Below are 26,270 nucleotides of genomic sequence, written 5' to 3' on the forward strand. Positions count from 1 at the left end.
GGATGAGTGAGTTGATCAAGCTTGTATTTTCGGTTTTCCTGTCTGAAATTCACTACATCAGTTTTTTGGCAGGGGGATTCAAGTCCTCGTGAAAATTCATCAGAATTTTAGCACAAATTTTTCTAAATATATATTGGCCAGATGAATCTTTGGCCTGGCCTTGCTAGGTTTGAATGATGAAATCTGGAAGCAGAGGAGCAAAGCACAGGTCAGGACTTTGGTGGAACTGGAAGCCCTGGCAGATGGCTCACCTGCCACTTCCACTTGCCCTGATGCTTCCCCCCCAGGAATACCAACTGTTTACCCCTGAATCGGGGCCAATGTCAATATGGTTTTCTCTGGATTGACATTTGCTCCAGTTTAGAGGGTTTTCCAGCAGAAAGTCGCAGTGCAAAGGCACAAACCTCTCAGGCCCATGCCTGGAAAGTGTGGGACAAGCAGAAGACCACTTGGACCCGTTCTTTCTACACAGGGGGCAAGTGTAGATGTGCCCAGAGATGAGCAAGTTTAGGATGAAGATACCTTAAAACAGAAAGCAACCTTCATTGGACAAATTCTGTGGTTTACTGGTTTCCTAGTCTGTAAGCTGTTAGAGCTAGCTTCGTGGATGGACAAATGAAATAAGGAGACCAAGCATAGCATTTTTGTTCATGGACTCACAGACCACACAATCACATGCCCCCCATGGCTCTGCTATATAGCATCCCTTGTTCCTGCTGCTTCCCCCTCCCCACACATTTGTCTGGGGACCAGACTTATTCAGACATACTTATTCAACTCGGGAATGGGTTCTTGTAGCCCATTAGATCCTGGAGGAGATCAATTGTGTGGAAAAGGGAATGGATTAGGCCTTTCCCTCCTCTCCATGATGGATCCACGTCCCGCCCCCCAGCACTAGCTTGGAACTTGCATTTAAGGAATCATTGGAGCAGACAGATTTCTAGCATTCTTGTGGAATAGGTATCCATTTGCTTCTTTAACTTCCCAAATCTGACATCTAAATTGTCAGCGGCCCTCCACCACCCAGCTTCGCCTCCGCCACATTTTCCCATGGGCTTTTCTTTCTCATCTACTTGCCTGTCACTGCTGATTGATGTAACAAGGCAAACCTCATTAATTTATGCATAGGTGTTAATGTTTTGCTGGGTATCAAAAAGTACCTCAGGTCCTCTTGCATGAGAAATCTGTTAGTTTGAATCTGTCATTCCCTCGAGTCTTGCAGATCAAAATCTATTACTCTCCTATGCTCAGCTGTTAAGGTCCCCAGTCATCTAGGCCATAATGTGATACCTGTTTTTGTTTTATTTTGGAGCCTGATTCAGGGTGCTTGGGCTTACCTTTAGGGTGCTGGTCCTGAATGCTCATGCAGCTGCAATATCTGTAGTTGTGCCTTCTCACACATGTACCTCCCTGGGTACTAAGATCAGCTGATGCACAGCCTCACTCTGCACCCCTTCTGTTTCTACTGAGAGCTGTAGGGTCTTTTATGCAGTGACCCCCTTTCAAAAGTGATTAACTTCTCCTCCATATTGTAGATCTTGCCTCACAGAAAATGTTTTTGTCTATATTGCTTTTGAACTTGTCCTCACCTCTGTTCTTAAGCTGGGTGCTGCTCTTTTGTGTCTTTGACTTGTGATATCTTGCTGTTATCTGGATATTTTGTTTACCTGCATAGACCCTTGTTTAACCAAAGGTCAGTGCAAACAATGATCCATCCATCTATTGTGTTTTTATCTGCTGCTCTGCCTAAATGCACTCCGGTAATAAAATATGACTCCTTTATTTACAAACACCTGCCAAGGTATGTGCACCCTTCAAAACCCTCCTATGTGAAAAGCTTTTAGTGCTGCTCCTTTACAAAAGAAAGCACAGATAAACCGAAACGCAGATCTGTTATAGACATTGTTGTGTATCTATAGGCAAGCTATTCAATTTCTCACTCCATGAGCACATTCTATGCAAAGTGAGAGGAAAGAATTCCCAAACTCTTAGCAAAACTCCAAAGGAGAGAATGTCTTGATTGTGTCAATCATTTTGAGGTGCTGGGATGGAAGCAGAGTATCATTAATGAGACAGCTGCATATTTCAATATACTTTTTTAAAAAGTCTGTTAGAAATATTTGCTGGAAACGCCATTAACATTTCCAGAAAGGAAAATATGAAAGAGACAGCAAGTCGTTCTGGCGATCTCTAAATTTAAAGGGTGAATAAATATAGATTGCTTTCATTTCTTCCTCTTTTCTAGACCTGTCTCATGCCAAATGTTAGAAATTCCTATCTTGAATATGTTCTTCAAATGAACCTAATAAACTTGTGACCCTCCCAGATATTGCTGAGTTCCTACTGCCATTAGCCCCCGGCCAGCATGGATGATGGGAGTTGTAGTCCAACAACATCTGGGAGGGTCACTGGTTCTTCGCCCCTGCACAAGTCACTCTTTATGCAGTAGAAAGTTACCTACCAGTACACAGCTGTTTGCTATGGTGGTTCAGCACAAAGTGTGAAGAGAAGGCTTGTGTCTGTAATCCGATGAACATACACCACACATTGGCCAGTCACAGCTTTTCAGTCCATCTCACCTCTCCTTGTCTTTGGAGACATTTGTTTCCCCTGAGCTCTTTACAGCTTTCATTGCAAAATGTGAAGCAAACATGTCCATCAAATAGATGCCGTGGGAAGGTAAACGGCATTTCCTTTTTTAAAAAAATAATATTTATTAAAGATTTTTTAAAATTATAAAAAAGAAAAAACAGAAAAAAAGACAAAACAGAAAAATAGAAAGAAAAAATACATCCATCATTCTCAAATTTTTAACTTTCCTTACCTTCTTTCTTTGACCTCCTCCTCCTCCCCTTTCTTGTATCCTGGTTAATAATTATCACAGCAAATCCTTTCCATAGTTCATAATATTTTGTCCTTACATTATCTTAATCTATTTTCATCTTGTCTTATAGCAAACCTTAAAACTTAAAACTTAAATCTTATTTTTACCAACTTCTCATAACCATATCATTAACCTAATTCTTTAAACATTTTTACTAGACCAAGTAGTTCCATTTCAACATTTTTCTAACATTCATCAATTATTTTAAAACAGTCCTAATGATAAAAGAAAAAAAAAGTAAAATAATCCAATCTTCATCCAGCGTCCCTTCCTCCTGGTCCTGGATTTTGTCAGTCCTTTTTGTCCCATTAATCTAGCGCATTAACCTGGTATCCTTATATCCGAGGCCCTCAAGTCTCTTCCATGTCCCTTCCACGACTCTTCTTCATATTTTCCTTTCACTCGTGGGAACTCCAGCTTAGTAATGTTTTTGACCCTTTTCAGCAGATCAGCCCCATTTCCATAGTCCAGACTAAACTCCATGTGATATTTAAACACCTGTTTCAGATTCCCTCCAAAATTAAGAGCCCCCACAGCTCCAAACATCTGACGGCCCATTACCAGACTCAGAAAGTCCAAACATCCCTGCATGGGAGGGTCAGTCCAACCCCCCATTTCCAAACCAAACCAAACTTTATCTTTCCAAATCTGGTTTTTTCCAAATTCATTTATCAAATCCAAAGGCTCATGATTCTGCAGGGCCGCAACTCCCTCCATTTCTGGTACCCAGGATTGAGCAGTATCCTCTTCTCTCATCTGTGCTGTCATAGCACACTCCTGTTTTAGTTCCTGGGTAGGCTCCATGTAGTTTCCTACTGCCTGTTCAAAATTTCTGGCCGCATTAGTCATCAAATCCGTCTTCTGGCTTAACTGATCCAATAGGGCATTTATTTTACAGAAAGCACCCAACAGAGCTTCTGAAAACATTGTCCTACAAGGTCACAAGTCCTTTCCCACGATTGTAATCTGTAACAGCTGCAAGCTCCTGAAGTTGGTTACAATTTCACAGTCTCCCTCTAGGGAGAAAACTTCTGCTTATTCTTTCTTTTAAGAACAATAGCAACAAAGTTTCTTTTTTAAGATATTCAGTCAATATTTGTTCCTTTGAAATGCGAAAGGAAACAATGGAGTCACTATGTTACTTTTCTTTTAGCTGTCTGTCAAAAACATTTGTCTCTGGTCAATGAGCTTCAAACGTCAGTCCTGACACTCTGCTCCAGGATCAGGACGGTGGAAAGTTACTTTACTTTAAACTCACTTCTGCAGGTTTAAACAGTCCAAAAAGAGATCCCCCTTCTTCTCCTGCTACCGAAGGGGGGGTTCCACGATTTTAAATGATGAAAGCCAATCCTTTAAAAGTAATTTTCTAAGCTCTAGTTTACGTTGTCTTTGCTTTATTCTGACTACAAAGAAACGGAAGGCTGACTTCCTCTTTAGACCTTCCCGTTTCAGTACCAAATTGAAGTAAATTTTAAATCCAATTCCTCTCTACTGGCCAGTCCTTATTTAAAGTCCAATTGTTCAAGTTTTAAGTACTCACGGGTGATTCTTTAGATGCCAAATTGTCCCAGGAAAAAGGCAGCGCTCTCCAGCAACGGCTATGCGGCTTCGCTCCACGGAAAAAGCAGTAGACTCACAGCACCGCGCCACTTCCCCCTCTTCACTTCGGAGCCCGTCAATGGGTTCCTTTGTGGGTTGGGGGGCGCTAAAGGTGCCCGCCGAGTCCCATGGTCACAGGCTTCATCCGCCTGTAATTTTTTAAAGGGTCCCCGCTTCGCCGTAGCGGAAACGACCCGTTTCGCGCGGAGCTGGTCCCTCCAGTTCAGAGGGAGTCCGCCATTGCCGATGGCGCCACCCCGGAAGTGGTAAACGGCATTTCCATGTGCTCTGGTTTCCATCACAGTGTTCCGTTGTGCCAGAAGCGGTTTAGTTTAGTCATGCTGGCCGCATGACCCGGAAAGCTGTCTGTGGACAAACGCCAGCTCCCTTGGCCTGAAAGAGAGATGAGTGCTGCAATCCCATAGTCGCCTTTGACTGGACTTAACCATCCAGGGGTCCTTTACTTTTTTCCTTTACCATCAAATAGCTCCAAACAATGTACCCATTTAATCACTGAAGGCATTGGTTGCCAGCATCAACACAGTTTGGGATTCTTGAGCTTTTTTAAGACAGACTCCTTGAGCTCCCCCTCCCCCAACACAAAAAAATGCAATTTTCGATTGGCTTGCCTAAGATAAGCACCACCTTTCAGAAATTCCCCCCAGATGTCAATTCTACCTTAGAAATCCCGGGGATGTCCAGGAAAATCCGTGTGTATGGCAGCCCTAACACAGTTTGAACCTGGCTAATGGGCACTGCATTGACAGGCACAGCTTAGTTTCTCTTAGGGCTGCCATTTTCACACATTTCTGTTGGATAACCTAACACACGTACAGCAGGACATCTGACTCGCCAAACTTTAGCTTTTGATTATTCTCTAGGACATGGTGACATCAGAGATAAATCTCAGGATCTGACAGTAACTGGACTACAACCCTGAATAAAAAGAAAGAGAGCACTTGTATCCAGATACACTTGTAAAGTTAATAATCTACACTAGTGGATTTTATTGAGGCCTAGTGTATACAAAAAACAACAACAAAAAACAACACCTTTAAAAAACCTGATCAAATCATTCCTGGACTATAGCCCCTAGGCTGCAGCTGAGTGTTTGAATGTCCCCTCTGAAAAACAAAAGCAAAACATCTCTACAATATCAAGGAGAAGGCTAGGTTGCAATATTTCCCTCTGATTTTTTTAAAAAATGTAATTTTCCCCAGTCGTCGTCTGGAGTAATGCAGTCCAAGAATAGTCTGTCATATGATCTGCTGTTTGTGTAAACTGTCTTATTGGTTCATTTAGAAATAATGGAAGCTAAGAAAAAAAATCAGAAGTATGAAGTCTCCTAGGGAGGCTTTCACCGTGATTCTGGAAAATTGGGAAGAGCTAAGTAGACTTTGAGGCTTTTTTTAAAAAAAATGCAGCTCTATAGCCTGCATCTCTGGACATGAAAATAGGTGGCAAAACTATATTGTTATCCGTGGGCAGAGAGGGGGGCGCTGAATTAACTTTAGAAAAAGGCACACCGACCCAACACTGCAATATCTAACATGGATTCTTTAATGCCATGCCCTTTTCTCTCTGACAGTGTCTGATGTTCTCTTCAGCTCTAGCTGGAATGTTTGTCCTTAAAAGAGAAGGACAGGATCATTCAGGGTCTCCCCACCCCTTTCCTCCACATCCAAGCTGAGACATATCTGCATCCTCTTCTAAAACAGTTCACACTGATTGCTAATATCGCAAATATGACACTGTATTTTGCTGCCTCCTCTGTATACCTGAATCTTCAGGCACTAGCTATTTTTGTGAGATTGCAAGGGGAGATAAGTCTCTGGCCCCTTGAAGAACCCCAGAACTCCAGGAGGCTGTCACCAGATAAACCTGCTCCCACACGAGCTGTTCAGGAAGTGGTACTGGCGGAGGACAGGCAATAATGGCATGGCAGCTAAAACTTCAATATGGTGTTCAGCCCGCCCAACGCTAGAAACAGTAATGGCCAATAGGAAGGAGGCACCGGATGTTAAGTCAGTCTATTGGTCCTCCCAGTTTTGTCTTCTGTATCGTTGCCCAACCTGGTACTCCTTCAGCATCAGGGAAGGGGAGAAACCTGTGACCCTGAAAATGTCGTTTGTCTCCAACTCCTAAATCTCTTAGATCAATTGGGTACCTGATAAACATTTTATTAGGTCTTGCTCCTGATCAGTCACTGCCAGTTCAGACCCCATGAACGTATATGTGAATTTAGCATTTACAGTGGTACCTCAGGTTACATACGCTTCAGGTTACAGACTCTGCTAACCCAGAAATATTACCTCGGGTTAAGAACTTTGCTTCAGAATGAGAACAGAAATTGTGCTCTGGCGGTGCAGCAGCAGCAGGAGGCCCCATTAGCTAAAGTGGTGCTTCAGGTTAAGAACAGTTTCAGGTTAAGTACGTACCTCCGGAACGAATCAAGTACTTAACCCGAGGTACCACTGTATTTATTTTTTTGCACTGACCTGCATCACTTTACACACACTTCCATTGAACTGCATTTGCCATTTCACCTCCTGTTCACTCAGTTTGGAGGGGTAGTTTTGGAGCTCTTCACAATCACTTTCGTTTGAACAACCCTGAACACTCTAGGGTCATCAGGAAACCTGGCCACCTTGTCGCTCATCCCTAACTCTTGAATGTTTATCAACAAGTTAAAAAGCACAGAATACTGATCCTTGAGGGACTCTACTTTCTATAACTCTCCATTTGGAGAAATCTCCATTTGTTCCTATTCACTGCTTGCTGCTACTTAACCAATTCCTGATCTGCAAGAGGACCTCTCCTCTTATTCCACGATTGCTAAGCTTTCTCGGGATTCTTTGGTGGGGTACCTTGTTGAAAGCTTTTCAGAAGTCCAAATACACTTATATCCAGGGCTTTTTAAATAGAAAAAGAGGTGCCGGAACTTGTTTTTAGGGGGAGCACCTGCCCACAGCCACTTTCAGCGTCATCAAAATGGCAGAATAAATCCCATTGTCCTATGCCGCTGCCCTCAGACTCCGCCACACCAATTGTTGCGCTGCCCCAATTGCCATAATGCCTGCCGCCTCTGACACACAGCCATGAGCATTTAGGAATGCAGCGCTAAAGAGTTGCCGGAATGCACCAAAGAGGTGCTGGAACTCAGTTCCGGTGAGTTCTGGCTGAAAAACCCCCCTGCTTGTATCTTTATTTATTAAAATAAAGGGTGGTTGTATACCACCCTTCATCCAAAGATCACAGGGCAGTCTACAACATAATAAGAGAACACAAAATATATAATAAACGAAAACAAACCAATGACCCCCCCCCTCCCGCAAACACATTTCAAAGGCCATGTCAATCAGCCAAAGGGTTGATTACAGAGAAATGTTTATACCTGGTGCCAAAAAGTATGTCACGAAGGCACCAGGCAATCCTCCCTGCTTGTTGATGCACTCAAAAAAACTCTTAATGGGTTCATAAGAAAGGACTTCCCTTGCAGAACCCCCTTGAAGAAGCCATGCTGGCTGTGCTTCCGCAAGGCTTGTTCTTCTATATGTCTGGTTATTTTATCTTTAACAATGCTTTCCACCAAGTCTCTGGGACATATGCTTTGCTAACCAGCCTGTATTTTCCAGAATTCCCCCACTGGATCCCTTTTTAAAAACTGGTGTCGAATTGGCTACTTTCCTGCCCTCAGGTTATGGAGGCTAATCTGAGGGAGAAGTTACATGTTTCTGGTAGTAGATCAGCAAGTTCGCGTTTGAGTTCTTTGAGAACTCTTGAGCGGATGCCTTCTAGACCCAGCAATTTGTCAGATTTTATGTCATGACTATCTGCCTCAGCTCCTTGGAAGCATTGCCAGGTGCATTCTTTCACATGGATGAATTGTTAAACAGTGTCTTTATTCATATGAGGTATATGGGGCTATACGCCCAACCTCCATCAACATCCTGTATTATGTGCTGTCCTTGAGAGACAAAAGTTTGCTTCACTGTTAACATTGTCCTTTCCCCTATCCAACACCCACAGACTCTCATGAAAAGGCTGTGATGGAAAACAGGATTTCATTTCCCCTCACTTCCGTGCTTTGAAGGATTCCGCACAGTCACACCACAGGTAAGAACAGTTATGTTTTGTTTTGCTTTAATTAAGGGTGACGTTTAGGGCTGTGTTTATTTACAATACGATTATTGTTCTTTAATCTTTAAGATATTAGGAAGTAGTCATAGGTCAGTGCTAGAGCATTATGCAGAAGTCTCCAATCCCTGGCTTCTCCAGTTACAGTGATCATTTGGCAGGAAATATATTTTTTTGCCTAAGACCCTGGGTAGTTGTTGCCAGTCAGAGTAGACAATACTAGGCTAGATGGACAAACACTTTGAGCTGGTGCAAGGCTGTTTCCAAATTCTGCACTAAGAGCTGGATTCAACAACCTGTGCAAATTAAGCAAATGTATGTAAACATGCTTATTTTGTGCATTTCTGCTTTGTTTACTTACTTACCGTATTTTTTGCTCTATAGGATGCACTTTTCCCTCCAAAAACGAAGGGGAAATGTGTGTGCGTCTTATGGAGTGAATGCAGGCTTTCGCTGAAGCCTGGAGAGCGAGAGGGGTCGGTGCCTGTTCAGGGGGCTGGATTCGGGGGAAGCTCGGGCTTCCACCGTCCCCAGCCCCGCAAGCTCCGGGAGCAGCAGCGAGGTTGCACGCAATCTTGCCACCACTCCTGGACCTGTTTTGGGGGCTGGGGTCGGGGGAAGCTTGGGCTTCTCCCACCCCAGCCCCACGGCTAAAAACGAAGCCATGCACAGCCTCTCCTGGCTGGAGAGGTTGCACGCGGCTCTGGCAGAAGCTGTCTTGGCTTCTTTGCTCTTTGGGGCTGGGGGAAATAAAAAAAAATTCTTTATTTCCCCCCTAAAAACTAGGTGTGCCCTATGATCCGGTGCGCCCTATGGAGCGAAAAATACGGTACTCACTTATTTCAAATTTCAGAGTTTGGGTCCTAGGGATTTTGCTAGTGATACAGTGAAATGCTCAGAGCACTGTCTGAAACTTCAGTTCTCGACACCCAGAAATCTATTCAGACGACCACCATGAATTTTACTGAAAATTTAAAACATACCTGTGCACATTTACCTGGGAGTAAGTTAATTGAACTAAGGGTGCTTACTTCTAAGTAGACATGTACCGGCTCGCACTTTAAATATCCTAGAAAGGAAGTGAAATAATCTGACAGATCACAGTTGATTTTACCATGAAAACACCTCTGTTTAGCATAATGCTGAAAGGGGAGAGGAGTTTTGTTATGTAATGAAGAACCTGAGTCCATTTGAATAGCTGAGTTGGGTGGTGCTGGGGAGATTGTGAACATTATGTTAGGTTAAAATGTATTTATTGGTTTAAAACTGTCTGTTCAAGAGCCCGAGGCAGCTAAGAGCAGCAGATTTAAAACAAATAGCATAAAAACACAGTAAAATAGCACAATGAGACAGAAAACAGCAAAATCACTATAACTGCAGTAGCTGACAAGTCACAATAGACACAGTCTTTCCGCAGAGAGCTCTCCACAAAGCTTGGTTTTAACCACAGGGCAGAATGCATGTAATGATGGGGTTAGAGTGGTTTCATTGAGGAGGACCATTCCACAGCTATGGAGTCAGGACTGAAAAGTTCTCACTTCTTGTGTCTACCACTACATCTCAGTCAACATGGGAACATGGAGGAACATGCACATATTTTTCTGGGTGGAATGCACCCCTGGCTGGTAAGGCCCGAAATATGAGCAGCAGGGGAACTTTGAGGTCACGGCATTTTTGTTTTGAGCAATATTTTAAGCCAACTGGATCTGGTGGGGCTACTTTTCTCTATGAGCATCCTGTCTTGTTTATCTTCCAGCAACTGTTGTAGCCTGGAAGGATAACGGGGAGATTTCTAGATCCTCGCTGTGCATAATTTAGTGCCGATAAAGCTGCTAGTGCAGATCTTTAAGTACAAAGCCAGGATCCGTGCATGTCTGAAAATATCTTTTTGCAGCCATAAGGGGCAGAATTTCCCTGTCAGAAAAACTTAATGAAAGCTGAAATTTTCCGGAAACTGAATATTGCCTTGAGTACAAGGTTTTTGTGCTTTTTCTGACCTTGTGTACAGTAATACATGCACACAGCCCTGGTATACCTTCGCGTATCTTCTGCATGGTTCCTCTAATTCTACATAAGGAACAAAAGCAGATAGGAAGACTATACCAGAACCATAAGAGGATAAATTCCTTGCCTGCCCATGTACAGCCCCTGCTTGCTACACACTTGCCTCTTTATTTCCCACCCTGGAGCTATTTAAAAACAGGAACTCCTCAAAGTAAATCGCAGGCAACTCCACTCCTGAATGATTCATGAGAGTGCCATTAAAACGTGTACTCATTTGCTATGCACTCACAACGGTGTAACAATGCAACAGTGCAATCGTTTTGCCATGTCGCAGTAAAATTGCTTGCTAGAGTATTGTTTGAAATCTTTGATGGTGCTTTTCCAGGTGGCTTTTGAATTAGACTCAGATTTTCAAATTTGAATCAGGAGAGGTGTAAAGCGGTGAAACTAGGATCCCTCAAATTTAATCTCACACAGATGATCCCAGAAAGGTGCCATCTGTTGTACGTTGACAAATGCAGAGAAGCGTTTAAATGGGATGTAGATATTCTATCATATGTGATAGATATACAGATAAGGCCATCCTCTACTGAAAAATGTTGGATTGCGCATTTACAGAGGCACAAATGTGAAGACTTTCCTTCCCAAATTGATTGGGGTTGGTCGTCCAATGTTTTTGTGGTAGGGTACCTGGTGGCTGATTCAAGATTTGTGCAGTTTTAATTGCATTGCAAACTTGCATTGCAAACTTCAGATAAGTGCAAATTTCAAAGGATAGCTCCTTTTTTGGTTTGTGCATTATTTGGCAAGTGCATTGAGATTAAGCAGTATGTACACCTTGTGAAATAAAGCTAATGTTAAAAATCCCAGTTTGCTGCTCCCTGTTTCTATATTTGTAGATACTACAGAAACATCACAGTTCTTTATCAATCTTTCCTCTTGAGAAGTAGGGTGGGTCAATCTATTTTAGGTCTGTGTTACTTTCACACGCTTTCTTTCATAAGTCTGTTCATGCCCTTTCCAAATCTATCTGTGCTTTAAACAAATTCTACATGAAAATTCAGGTTTAAATGTGTATTTCTGAGTGCATAGACATGGTCAGTAGATGCTTCTTCCAACACTGAGAATCGTGTGCAGGGAGCACGTGGTGTTTTTGTGCATGGGCAGTAGTAATGTTTGCTGGCAGCCCACATGACAAACCAACAGCTGTTTAACAGCTGTCCCTTCATGTCTCCTGTTAAATTGCCCCAATTTTAAACCCATAGAGGTTTCAAAATGGAGATTCTCAGGAACGCCTTGATTAAGTATCTTCTGCCCCACAATTCCAGAGGAGGTAGGGTGGCCATATTCTGAAAAGTGAAAAACCGGACAGAGTTGTTAAGCTTCATTTTGCTGCTTTTCTTTTCTTTTTAAAGATTTTTTAATATATAAAAAAGCCCAACTTCTTGCCATACGTCCAGGTTTCCCCAGACATTTTGCTGATTCAGCAAAAATCCACCTGGACGCCATTTTTCTGAGCGATTCTCGGATGTGTCTTATGGCAGCCCTAACAGGAAGCCTTATGTCAGGGCAGCCCAACTTTTCATACCAAGTGGGCCATAAGAGTACCTTGGTATGGAACCTGTGGGCTGCACATTGCCTTGTCGCATGGGGAAGGGAATGAGGCAAAACTGGACACCCCCCAGCCTTTGCACTGCCTGTTGGACTGCCCTACCTTAGGTGGAAAATGTCCCATTTGGATGAGGGCCCCTAAAAGGTGGGAACTCCAGGCTTAATTTTGATACTGGCTGTGTTGTGTTGAAACAGGCAGCCACTGAAATTCTTACAGGCCTAGAAGGAATAACACCCACTGTTATGCAAACCCAAATGTAATTGTCCTCTATAATCTCTCTTGCTTCCTCAGTGAGTTATTACTTCTAATACTCTAATGCTCGTAACAGTGACTAAAAGCTCTTCATACTATTGTTACAAGTTAGTGACTATACTGTGTCTCCAGGCTTGCAAAACAAAATCATCCTGTGCTACGTAACAGACAATAATACAATGAGCACAATGTGGAACTGTGTGGACGCTTTCAATTTAATCTACCAAAGTTTCCACCCATCGCTAGAAGCAAAGGACATCTCCAGTAAGTTCTATTACAGCACTGAAATGATAATTTTTCTGCCTCAGCCCTATTGTAGGGGAGAAGCCGCTAGACTGCTTGCTCATGAGTAGCCCATCAAGGGCCTCTTGGTGAGGGGATGGCGGTCAACCGATTGTGGTTGAATCCTGACAAGGCAGAAGTACTGTTTCTCAGGGACAGGGGGCAGCCAGGTGTGGGGGACTCCTTGGTTCTGAATAAAGCAGCTGTACCCCTGAAGGACAAGGTGCACAGCCTGGGAATCATTTTGGACTCATAACTGTCCATGGAGGCACAGATCAATTCTGTGTCCAGGGCAGCTGTCTACTAGCTCCTCGTGGTACGCTGGCTGAGCCCTACTTGCCTATGCACTGTCTCGCCAGAGTGGTACGTGCTCTGGTTATCTCCCGCCTGGACTGCTCCACCGCGCGCCACATGGGGCTACCTTTGAAAGTGACTTGGAAACTACACCTAATCCAGAATGCAGCAGCTAGACATGACTGGGAGTTGCCGCCTGGACCACATAGCACCGGTCCTCAAATATCTACATTGGCTCCCAGTATGTTTCCGAGCACAATTCAAAGTGTTGGTGCTGACCTTTAAAGCCCTAAATGGCCTCGGCCCTGTGTACCTGAAGGAGCATCTCCACCCCCATTGTCTTGCCCAGGCACTGAGGTCCAGCTCCAAGGGTCTTCTGGTGCTTCCCTCATTGCGAGAAGTGAAGTTACAGGCAAGCAGGCAGAGGGCCTTCTTGGTAGTGGCACCTGCCCTGTGGAACGCTCTTGCATCAGATGTCAAGGAAAAACTATCTTACTTTTAAAAAACATCTGAAGGCAGCCCTGCTTAAGGAAGTTTTTAATGTCCGATGTTTTAGCATGCTTTTAATCTTCTGTTGGGAGTTGCCCAGAGTGGCTGGGGAAACCCAGCCAGATGGGTGGGGTATAAATTATTATTATTTATAGAGGAAAGGTCTTCCTCGGGAGGTTGTGAACTCTCCTTCATTGGAAGTCTTTAATAAGAGGTTGGATGGGGAAACACAGTAATGTGGGCATCATCATCATCATCTAAAACGGCCAGCCCTTATTTAGCCAAATGGACCTTCCCTAGTGTGAGCCCTGAAAAAGAGAATACTGGAGCAGCAAGCTTGGAGGAATCCAAGGTCTTCAGCAGTAGTAAGACACATGCTTCGCTTGCAGAAGGTCCCAGGTTCAGTCCCCAGCATCTCCCAGTATGGCTGGGAGAGGTCTGAAACCTTGGACAGCTGCTTCCAGTCTGTGTAGACAATACAGAGCTAGATAGGCCAGTGGTATCACAGCTTCCTCTGTCCCTAATCAGAGAGGTAATGGTGGAGCTAAAGACAGGTTACAAGATTCCAGTGTCCTCTCAGTGGCTTATAAGCCAGTGTGGTGTAGTGGTTAAGAGCGGTGGACTCGTAATCTGGTGAACCGGGTTCGATTCCCCGCTCCTCCACATGCAGCTGCTGGGTGACCTTGGAATGGAAAGTCTAAGGAAGGCAGGTGCTGCCTTCTGACAAATGAGAATGTTATGTAGTCTCCTTCATGATGAGCCGGTCTTCTCTAGTCAGACAGGATGACAGAGAAGGGAGTGTGTTCCTGACGGAAGCAAGGAACAGCTTTCCGAAACCGTGTGAGACCCTGGCTAATGCAACACCCAACAATTACCAGTTAAAATTTGCTCCCACCAATCAATCAACTAAAGATTTAGTTGATTAATCTACTGATTACTTGTTGATTCGGAACATTTTTTAACTTTCTCTGAAGTCCAAAGGGCACAGAGAGCAGCTTGCCTACAATCAGTTAAAAGAAGACAGACCCTGCCCTCAGGGTTCCTGTCTAAATGACACAACGGAAACTTAAAACGGAATTGGGGTTGGGAGGTTGAAAAGGACTCGCCGCCCTGAGCACTTATTTTTCCACATGAAAACTGGTATTGGTCACTGCCAGAAACAGCGGTAAAAGGCTAGATGGAACTTTTGCCTGATATAATTTTGTCTTTTTTAGGTCCCACACCAGGGGGGAGACGCATGTTTCCAGTCCTGTTTCCTCCAATAATATGTCAGAGAGTTCTGATAATAAAGCTAGAGCAAAAAGAAAATTACTATTTGCCAAAGCACAGTATGATGACTTGTGCCATTTTGTTTGGTAACTTCCTCAGCATTTTCATTTCAGTTGCCCTAAAAAAGATGCTGAAATCAAAATAAAATAAATAAGTATATATTTTTTAAAAAAACAACCTTTAAAATGTTACTTTTTTAAAATGTTGAATTAGTTTTACCTCAGAATGTAAACTCCATGGCATATTATTATTATTATTATTATTATTATTATTATTATTATTACAATGCTGAGATCAGTTTGTAGACCCAGCAAGCTATTTCTTCTCTAGTCACATAATGCTGTAACTGCATATTACATTATTTTCTTAAAAAAAATACAGACCTGCCTTAGAGTGTCTAGACAGAGGAATACTTGCACAATCAAAGGCACTGCTAAGCACAGTTTATGCTGTTACTGCGGGGATTTCTGGATGATGTATACATGGAGATTTACGTAGGTTAAGAAAAAGTATTAAAGACTTCCTGCATGGACGGCCATCAGTTGTAGCCTGATCCTAAGCGTGTTTACTGAAAGAAGTCCCACTGGCCTCATTGGACTTACCCCTTACTAAGGGTGGAGGTGTACATAATATTTAAAAAGAAGTCACAACAGGTTCTTCACCTACGATGTGTGTCAGCTTTTCTCTTGGCTTTGCCATCCATATGACAGATTTACAATCTACCAACTTGAACTTTCGATCAATGGTAAATCTTGCCCCTCCCCCTATAATTCAGGCAGATTGTCTATATTTTTTAAAAAAGTTTAAAGCTCTACATGTAATTTGATTTGTTAATACATTCATTCAAGCAGAGGAGAAGCTTCTCTGGGGAGGGGTGTTTATGTTGTCACAGGAACTGGCCAATTGACTCCATTCATAGCCTGCTTTCGCTGCAAATTTGCAGAGCCAGGTTTTTCAGGGTTCAAGAAAAGGTCTGTTTGTGCTCGAGAGTGAAAAGGTTCCATTTGTACCGAACACAGAGAGAACATTTCCAAACTGGCCCTGCTGCTCTGCAAAGGTAAAAGCCTATTTTTAGCTCCAGATGACCTTAGCATCCCCACACTGATTACTCTTCATTTGATTACTAAATGCTCTCAGCCAAATGTGTACACCCTGGCTCTGTTGGAAAGTATGGTGCTTGAGGGAATGAGAGGTGAAAGTTTATGCTGATTAATCTGTGATGGCACATCACACATGCAAATCATCACTTGGAGCATGAGTGATGACCTTGCATATGTGAGCTGGCCCCAAAATACATTGCAAACCCGAGAAATACAAATCCATATGATCAGAACAGTAGGGTACTCTTAAGATTCCGTTTCCATTAGACAACTCCGCACTCTTTTGGGGCCCCCCAAAAAAATTTAAAGGAAAAAACTGGATGTACATTTCCAAAATATAAGATAATAAACATTTTGTTATGTGCAAATGGCTTTAGATACCTATTAGGTCCATAAATTACCATATAGCATATATTCAACACAAAAAACAGCGACAATTTGTTGTTGACAAAGGACAGCTGGACATATAAAGGTGGTGTTGTGGGTTAAACCACAGAGCCTAGGGCTTGCCAATCAGAAGTTCGGCAGTTCGAATCCCTGCGACAGGGTGAGCTCCCATTGCTCAGTCCCTGCTCCTGCCAACCTATCAGTTCGAAAGCACGTCAAAGTGCAAGTAGATAAGGTACTGCTCCGGCAGGAAGATAAATGGCATTTCCATGTGCTGCTCTGGTTCGCCAGAAGCGGCTTAGTCATGCTGGCTGTTCGCCGGTTCCCTTGGCCAGTAAAGCGAGATGAGCGCCGCAACCCCAGTGTTGTCCGCGACTGGACCTAACAGTCAGGGGTCCCTTTAGCTTTACCTTCAGTAGCTTAGGGCCTCAGCAAACCTAAATCCGGACCTGCCCTGTAAAGTGAACTATGAGAGCCCAGTGCAAAGAGAGACGCATAGATGGCCCTGGATCGTTCCCATTTTCAGCCGGTTTACATGATCGTAAGATACTTAAATTCTTGGAAGGAACTATTCATATGGTTTGCCCAATTGTGTGGGTAGCGTAATGTGAGAGAAGAGGAGAAGAGCACCTCCACTGCTGTGATTGGAATGCCATTGTTCTAGTCATGCACGAAGCAGCTGAAGATCCATGCAACTTCCTTTGTACAATGTTGAGGGAGGAGGGCAGATGAACCAATGGAAGGCGAAAAGGAGAGGGAGGAGGGGCAGAGCCTGATGCTGAGGAGGAAGTCACTGACGGAGCACAAAAGGTGACAAAAAGCAAACTTTTTCACTTTCTGGTCCATGGTCTCTTCCAGCTTCAGGGGCTCTGATACATCTCCTTGTGCAAGGGTGCCCAGATATGCCTCCGTCAGACCTACCAAGAAGGGCCCAGGTGAAGGGTGAAAAGTGCATGGGACTATATAAATATCTGCGCTTAATTTTTGAGTCATATTTATCCTTTGCCCTAAGCAGTCTGCAACATTTTATGTGTGCAGTTCACCTCTCACTCAAATCAGTGGTGAGACGCTGACCGGTTTTCTCCTTAAGGTAGCTGTGGCTGCTGCATTGAGGGATCTTCCTGAAAGATTAAAATAGTGATTCATCTGTGGCTGCCTGTGTCAACTGAAAAATTAACATGGTTCAGTGAAACCCAGTTAGGCATACAAAGGACTCCCGTGGGGAGAGCCAAACAAACCAGCCTCCGCAAACTGCTTTATCTAATACCCATTATTCGTGTCAATCCTGTTGAATTTTGAAGGTTCACCTCTCTAATCCTTTTTACTTAGGCCAATTAGAAGCGGGAACAAAGCTGTGTGAGGTCTTTGCATATGCAAACAATGAAGGGTTTTAAAAAACAAATAAGCAAATAAGTAAGGTATTACTTTCCTCAACCAGCTTCCTATGGTTCCCCTGAACATTGACAGTAACTGGGAAACAGGAAGAGGAAAGGAATAAAAAGGTTTATTTATACAGTGGTACCTCGGGTTACGTTACCTTCGGGTAACGTAACTTTCGGGTTGCGAATGCGGCAAACCCGGAAGTGTACACTTCCGGGTTTTGCTGCGTGTGCATGCGCAGAAGTGCTCTATCATGCCGCATGTGTGTGCAGAAGCGGCGCCTCTTGTTGTGGACTTTTCGGGTTGTGCACGGACCCCCAGAATGAATTAAGTTCGTATCCGGAGGGTCCACTGTATTTTATACATTTATTTACATTTGATACATTATTCTTATTTATTTATTTTTATTTGACAAAGTAATAATCATAAATAAATAAGAATAAAAATGTGCACTCCACCCCACAGAGACCATTCCATTGTAACTATCCCACCTCCCAACATTTCAACACCTCTTGCAATGGTTTGACCCCTTTCCGTTTTAACAGTACACATTCTACAAACACCCTCCATATCTCCTCAAAATCATTTCTCCTGCATATTCCCCATCTTACCTTAATGGCACATGTTAATTTATCATGAATACCTATATCCCACTTGTGGCCTATTCTTATGTGAATTGGGGCATCTGATTACTGGCTACCATAGGAAGCGGGATGATGGAGTATTTGGAAGTTTGAGCTGATCCAACAGGGCTCTTATTATGTTCTGTATCTCTAACCACCTGTCTACTCATGTGTGATTTGCAGGTGATTGCCACTAGAGTCACAGGCACCTGCAGGAATTTTTCTAGGGCGCGCGTGTCATGTAAAATACTGAAGGCAAAAGCAGGCCAGTTTTCCCCACAAAAATTAGAAGAATAGCATAGAAGAATAGTGTCTGTATGTTCTGCCTCATTCAATGGGTTCTATATATGCTAGAAACAAACAAAAATAGAGTAAAAATTACTCTATTTTTAAATGAAAACTGGGGATCTGGAGATTATGGTTCGTCCAGGGGGTGACTGCTCCCCTTCCCCCCGCTGTGGACGGCTATGACTAGAGTGTTGGTCTCTTGGATTTTTTTTTCTCTATGAAAGCTGTGGATAATATGGTAGGCAGGTGTCAGTAGAAAGAATGGATACCTCTGTGAATTTAAGTGCATACTTTCAAACATCGCTGCCATATGAAAATACAATCTGAATTCAGCCAAAATGCACCCAACTGATATTTCCCAAATGCCCACAGAAGGTGCTTCTAGACTATCAGTAGCTTCAGGTGGGATTCAATCACATACCGGCAAATTCAGGTTGCTCAGTTATAGTTCATGGGGAGGTCTTGCACAACAAACTCACTTTATCAAAAGGTTGGACTTTCTGCAATGAGGAAAGTGACAGGGAAATACCCCGGAAGGTGTGGGATAACACTTGTGTTGGAAACTTCCCTGCAAACAATTCGAAAGGAATGCTCATTTTAAAAAGCCAGTAAATCAGGATGAATGCTCAACAAACAGGTCAGCTACAAGTGCCCAGAGTCTGGTTATGTTATGTTATGTTATGTTATGTTATGTTATGTTATGTTATGTTATGTTATGTTACATTGACTCTTGAACCTATCTATAAGCTACCCTCTTCAGTTGTTTGGTCACTTTGTGGACAAGGAACAGTTTCTACAGAGAGACTGTACTTCTGCATATGGACTCTATAAATACTGTGAGCATTCTACCAGCCACCAAGGTTTGCTGGTCAATGTTTAAAACGGGAGGGGGGAAAGAAGTTGTTTTATAAAAGCCTTCTGGTTGTGTTTCCTTTATATGCATTTCTGTTGCAAAAAGCTATGAGCCATTTGAAACCCAGAGGCCGTATTTGGGGGTCTATTTTTCTTGGCTCACATGACATAGATGTTCTGGAAAGAAAGAAATACTATTTTATTTCCCTCGGTGGGAAATGGGAAGGGAGAAGAATATCTAAGCCTTCAGGACATTTCCAATGGTTTTCACCCCTTGCCTAGGAGCAGGCAGAAAGCAAAAGCTTGTTGAAGAGGAGCTGGGAGAAAGAGAAAGGACATATCCTGCCCCAACCTAAACACATTTACTTGGAAATAAATCCCCTTAATGTCAGTGGATGAATAAGTGAAAGCAAGAATCATCCTAAACTGGCTATGGAAAAGGAAAGGTGATATATTTGAGTTGAAATCAGTGTGACTAGATGAGCTTTCTCTTGCTGACATTAGTCATTGTCCACCTACATTATCATTGTAGAGAAGGGTAGGGAAGGAAAGAGAACCATGACTCATCTGTATTATACTTGATTGAACATCATCTCCAGCCTACATCATCCTGGTCAATGGCAGCACTCAATCTCATTCAGTATTTCTATTGAAAACCGAGCATGAACTGCACTGGGGTAAGCTTGGACAGGAAATGAGGCCAATGAAACCCTTAGGACAGGGGTGAGGAAACCTGTGAGCCCAATGGCCACATTCCTTCATAGACAACTTTCTGGGGCTTGCATGCCAGAGGTGGGTGAGGCTCGAAGCAAAGTGTGAGTGGTATGACAGATATGACTCTTAGGTTTGCACAGTAAACTACATTCCAGCCATTCAAGAATAAGGTCTTTCTCAACAACCCCTCCATCCTCTTTCCATGCAAATTAGAGGACATTGCGGCTCAAGAACTCATTCCAGCCAGGCAAAAGCACATGAGGAGGGCATAGGGTGGTGGGGTGGGGTGGGGAGAGATTTGAGGGCCAAATAGAGAAGCCATGATGGTTCCTCACTTGAGGTTCCTCACCCCTGACTTACGAAATGCCTTCCAATTTTTGCATTTGTTGCTGACAGATAATAAAATGTCCTGGTCTTCACTGCCAGCTGAAGAACTTGAATTCCAAGCGCTAGCCCCGCCATAGGCTTTCATGCTCAAATCAGATGGCTACGTAAGGCAAAGCACAGGTTACAAGGTTCAGCAGGTGCACAAGAAGCAGGACACATTGCTAAGCAGAAGCTCAGATGTTGATACAACAAGGGACAAACCCTGCACTTTTCTTTTGAAGAATGGGCCAGGCACAGCTATCAGCAGGACACATGGCTGAAGTCAAACAGGCTACTCGGCTGAATGGGTTGGCTCTGCGAGGTTTGTTCCTGCTGGTCCTGACATTTCAGTGTCCATGGACATGGAGGAGGCATCTGAGCTGATGAAATTGGAGGAGGAGGAGGAGGCTGGAGGTGTCCGATGCCTTAGAGACACTCCTCTGACAAGTAATCTGTGAAGCCAAATGGAAACTTTCATGTTTAAAAAGCTCAGTGCATAAATTCTCGTGCATGTAAAGTGTCTCATATACGTGGGTGCAAGTTAGAGTTATTACTGTTTTACAGCTATCACTGTGTTTTACAGCAGCACATCAGGCGTGGAAGCCAGGTCTTTGTTTCCATTTTAAACCACAAAACGCTTTTCTTCCCATAATCTGTCATCAGCTAGATTGCCTCGGTATTTTCATGCAATGACTTAATATTGTGGCAGTGTGGCCTCTTGGTGCACAAAATATTAGACTCATTATAAGAAAGAAAGGCAAATAAAAACCAGACAGAACGGACCTCATTTTTTGAGATTTGTTTCACAATCGCATTCGGCGGATAGCGTTGCCATCTGGATTTTAATGAGCAATTCCTCTTCAGCCCTCACCAGTTGCATCCTAAATCACTTCATATGCTCATCAGGACACATAGAAGGATGAAAATCCTATGCTCAGTCATAACAAAGGAGAAAGATTATTCTACTTTGTACAAGTGGTATTGTTTAGCCTAAGAGTTCCAGGTAGCATTTCTTACTGTAAGGTCCCAGGGCGCATTATAGAAACAAATGAAATGTATAAGTTGGTTCCAAACGAAACAGAACAGTGTGAATTAAATAAAAGAGATGGGTTCCATAAAACAAAATGTCGTGATTGTCAAGGGCTATGGTAAAGTGGTGCATCTTCAGCATGTGGTGAAATGTGAATAATGGTGGTGCTGCCACGCACCTATGGGGGCGAGGGAGTTCCACAGAGAAAGCCCTCTCCCAGGTTGCCGTTCCCCACACTTCTGAGGTTTGGTGAAACTATCAAGAACTACTCTCCTCCAGCTGAGCACCCAAATAGAGGCTTAAGTGATTCTCCACTTCTGCGTTAAAACATCTCTTTTAAAATACGGATGATTTTGAGCCTGTCACTGTCTTCCAACCTAACCTACCTCAGAGGGTAGTAAGAATAAAACGGTGCATTTGTGTGTCTGCAGAAAGACTGACTCCTTACCTAAGCTTCTTTGAAGAAAGGTGGGAAATAAATGTAAGGATACATGAATATCCACACCCTCACATACAGATTTGTCCTGTTTTCAAGATATGGGGTTCAGAGTTCAGTATTTAAGAGTTCGTTGTATCCTGATATTTCTTTTTCCTGTGTGTGTGTGTGTGTGTGTGTGTGTGTGCGTGCATACACACCCACAGTTTTCATTTATGTGGCAGATTCACTCCTAACTTAATCTGTGGTAGATTAAAGTGTTACTTTTCTTCAGTACCATTTATGAATATTCACATCCCTCTCCCAGAGACTTTGAGTGGCAAATCCCTCGTCAGTCAGACTGTTTGTGGAAATGCTGCTCTGCCAGAGGCACAAATAGGGTGGAATGGAAGTGCGCATTTAAACATGAATGAATATTAATGAACTATTTTCCCTCTTTTGCATTCCTCTCTGGTAGATGCTAATTAATCCTTTTCAATCCTGCCTTTTATCTTTATCCAGGCCATCTGCCTTAAAAAGGGAAAGCACTCAGGTGTGCGCGATTCCAAACACTTTCATCTACAGAGGGAGATGGAAAAAAATATTAAATAAAAATCACTGGGACAGACGGAATCCAAAGGTCATCTAGGCTGCTGCCACACCAGGGCCCTTTAGCGCTGTGGAGACATGGCTTCTCTGCCATGAGATGCGTGTGGAATTAAAATGGAGATGCCACATGAACTCATAAGTGCCATATTGTCTAGCAATGCTCCTCCCTCGGGCCAAGGTTGTCCAATAATGTTTACTCACAAGTAAATCCAGCTCAGCAAAGTTCTCAGAAACATTATTTAAAATTCCCTCCTCATAGGTTCAACCTGTTTCTTTGGGGATTAGTGATAGATAGTCCCGTTTAACTGCTCCTTGAATAGTCTCTCTCAGTTTTCTGAGGGCATGTACACATTAGCGAATAAAACGCAGCAAGGTCGTTTTCACTCGCCGCATTTCATGTTTTGCATTGCTGTATGCACCATTAGTTTCTCCAAACCCGCAACTGCCCCAAACTCCCATCCAATGAAGCCATCATCTGCACATGTGCAATGGATGCCTGGAACAACAACAACAACAACAACAACAACAACAACAACAACTTTATTATTTATACCCCACCCATCTGGCTGGGTTTTCCCAGCCACTCTGGGCAGTTTACAGCACATAAAAAATTGTAAAACATTAGACATTAAAAAAATTCTGATACAGGGTTGCCTTCAGATTACACATCTCAGCTTAACCGCAGTTTACGTCTTCAAATCAGATGGAAGCTAGATAAATTGAAATTGCAGAGCTTTGAGAAACTAAAAGACAAAGTGCGAGATTGGCTTCATTATTTTCAAATAAGGGAGGCTTACAATTTGGACAAGAAAATTGGCTTCCAGGTGGAAAAATCAAAACTGGAAACAGAACTGTTAGACCCCAAAACTAAGATATTATCAAGGATGTATAACTTGCTGTTGAAATGGAATACTCAGGATGAAACGGTGAAATCTGCTATGATAAAATGGGCACAAGATGTCGGACATAACATTATGTTGGCTGACTGGGAACAGTTATGGACCACAGGTATGAAATTTACGGCATGTAATGCCTTAAGAGAGAATATTATGAAAATGATATACAGGTGGTACATGACACCAGTCAAGCTTGCAAAAATCTATCATTTGCCCGATAATAAATGTTGGAAATGTAAAGAAAATGAAGGTACATTCTTTCACCTTTGGTGGACGTGCCCAAGGATTAAGGCTTTCTGGGAGATGATCTATAATGAAATGAAAAAGGTATTTAAATATACCTTCCTGAAGAAACCAGAGGCCTTTCTCCTGGGCATGGTCGGCCAATTGGTGCCAAAGAAGGATAGAACTTTCTTTATGTATGCAACAACAGCAGCAAGAACACTCATCGCAAAGTATTGGAAGACACAAGATTTACCCACCCGGGAAGAATGGCAGATGAAGCTGATGGACTATATGGAACTGGCAGAAATGACTGGCAGAATCCGAGACCAGGGAGAAGAGTCGGTAGAAGAAGATTGGAAGAAATTTAAAGATTATCTACAGAAATACTGCAAAATTAAGGAATGTTAGAAGGATGTTGGAATGAAGTTATGTGGTTTTAGCAGTAATGTTATTAAGGGGTATGTAAAAATGGATTGTTAACAGGTGAGAATGTAAAGTTACAATATATTAAGATAAACTATTAAGATAAAGGAAAAAATGGTAAGGAAAAAATGGTAACTACTGAACTAGAATACAAAAAAGGGAGGTGTGAGGAGGTCAAGGAAATAAGTAAATGAAAGATAAGTTATGGAAAGATGGATTTCTTTTTAACTGTTTTTATTTTTTCTGTATTTTGTATTTTTTGTTTTGTCTTTTTCCTCATTTTTGTAATTTTTTCTTTTTTAAAAACTTTAATAAATATTATTTAAAAAACAAAACAAATCAGATGGAAGCTAGTTTGTAATATTGCATCAAAAAGCAACATAAGCTGTGCCCAGGGATTTCCATATTTGGTGCAGTTTAATCAAACCATGGTCAATTCTAACTTTTACTAAATCCAAGAATTATGGGTGACTTGCGCCCACAAACTGTGGCACCCAGAACCTATAACAATATATTGATTTAAAATAGAAAAAGAGGTGTGCCAGAACTCAACATGGATGCCTCCCTTGTTCTCTTTTAATGGCAATGTCACCCACCTGAGGTGCTGGAACTGAGGGTTCAGCTACAATTGTAAAGAAAAGGCGCTTTGTATGCGTTATAACACTGTGACACCAGATGGCGCTGTGGAGTCCTGTCTTTTGCCAACGTGATTTTCCCTTTATAAAGTTTACAACGCATTTAACTGAAACGTGTGTTTTTTTATGTGTCAAGATCCAGCCTGAGTTCCGGTGAGTTCTGGCTGAAAAAAGGCCCTGATTTAAAACACCCAACACATAACAGGTCTCTGGGGTAGCTTGTAGCAAAGTATTTAAACAATAACATCAGAACCAACTCCTAGATGGTATCTTTCTCTACTCCCAGTTCTCCCACCATGAAACGTGCGTTTGGGAACCTGACAGCAGATGGACATTTACAGGGATCAGGGCTTCTCCTCTTGTCAGATCGCAGCGCTCCTTGGTTCAAGTGGCAGAACGGGTCAACAGGATGAGATGGAAACAGTCAGTTTCGACAGTTCCAAGAATTGTATAGCTTGGCTGTGCATTGAGGATGGCTTGTTCAGTGCTTGCAGTACACAAACACCTAGCATCTCGACAGGCAACTGAATCATATCCTTGCTGACGCATTGACAGGGAGGTCAAGTTTGCTCATTATACTTTGCAACATGTTGCCATGTAGTACTAGCACACAACAGCTGATTAGCGTGACTTTGTTAAGATGTACTATCTCACAGTCCTTTCAAAGAATTAGTCATAGCTCTATTTCCAGTTATCGCCCCCCCATCCCCACAACATCTCATAATTCCGTTTCAATCATGTTCTGCATATTAATTTGCACTGTGAGGAATTTATCTTCCTGTTCTTATCTCTGTGACCAGCAAAGTCGAATCATAGCAACTTGGAAAAGTCAGTGGTGCCATCATCACTATCCCATTGTAATCTCAGAGGGGCTGTGTGTGTTTCATAGTCCTTATTTTTCTGTTCAGTCTTGGGCACCAAGAATAGGTTTACCATACGTCCCCGGATTTGCAAATCTGTCCCCGGACAAATTCCGTCCCCAGAATGTCCCCAGATTTGCAAATCTGTCCCCAGGAAATGTGGCAGCATCAGCCTCAGCAGCCCAGAGCCAGCCTGGTAGCGCAGTTGGCTCCGGCTGGCTTCAGGAGCTGCTCGCTGCCACCGCCACTGCCTAGGAGGAACTGGGGACATCTGGTGGTACAGATCCCCTTCCCCCTTCCCCCTTGGTTTTGACAGATCGGGGGAGGCTCGGGAGTCATGGGCGGGCGGGCGTTGCCCAGGAGGGACACAAGGCATGCAGTTTCTCTGCCAGGCAAGATGCAAAGCCCTTCTTTCGCACCCTGTGAAACATAAATGCACAGTTTTTTTAAAAAAACTGGGCAACGGTTGCCTGCCCACGACTCCCAAGCCTCCCCCGATCAGCCAAAACAAAGGGGGAAGGGGGCAGGAGATCGGGGGAGGCTCAGGAGTCACAGGCGGGTGGTGCGCCATTGCCCAGTTTTTTAAAAACTCTGTGCATTTCTGTTTCACAGGGTGCAAAAGAAGGGCTTTGCACTTTTATACAA

At 43.0% G+C, this 26,270-nt stretch overlaps 1 protein-coding gene across 2 annotated transcripts in view; it reads left to right on the forward strand.

Annotated features, from left to right (window-relative positions):
• RAB27B (RAB27B, member RAS oncogene family) overlaps positions 1-26,270 on the forward strand; it is a 117,876-nt gene that overhangs the window by 43,930 nt on the left and 47,676 nt on the right. For both annotated transcript variants that reach the window (XM_083575926.1, XM_083575927.1), the window contains exon 3: positions 8,513-8,599. The gene's annotated coding sequence lies outside the window, so the exon portion shown is untranslated. The remainder of the gene's footprint in view (positions 1-8,512; positions 8,600-26,270) is intronic.

The sequence above is a fragment of the Podarcis filfolensis genome (genome assembly GCF_964270895.1).
Source record: "Podarcis filfolensis genome assembly, chromosome: 11".
Classification (NCBI taxonomy): Eukaryota; Metazoa; Chordata; class Lepidosauria; order Squamata; family Lacertidae; genus Podarcis; species Podarcis filfolensis.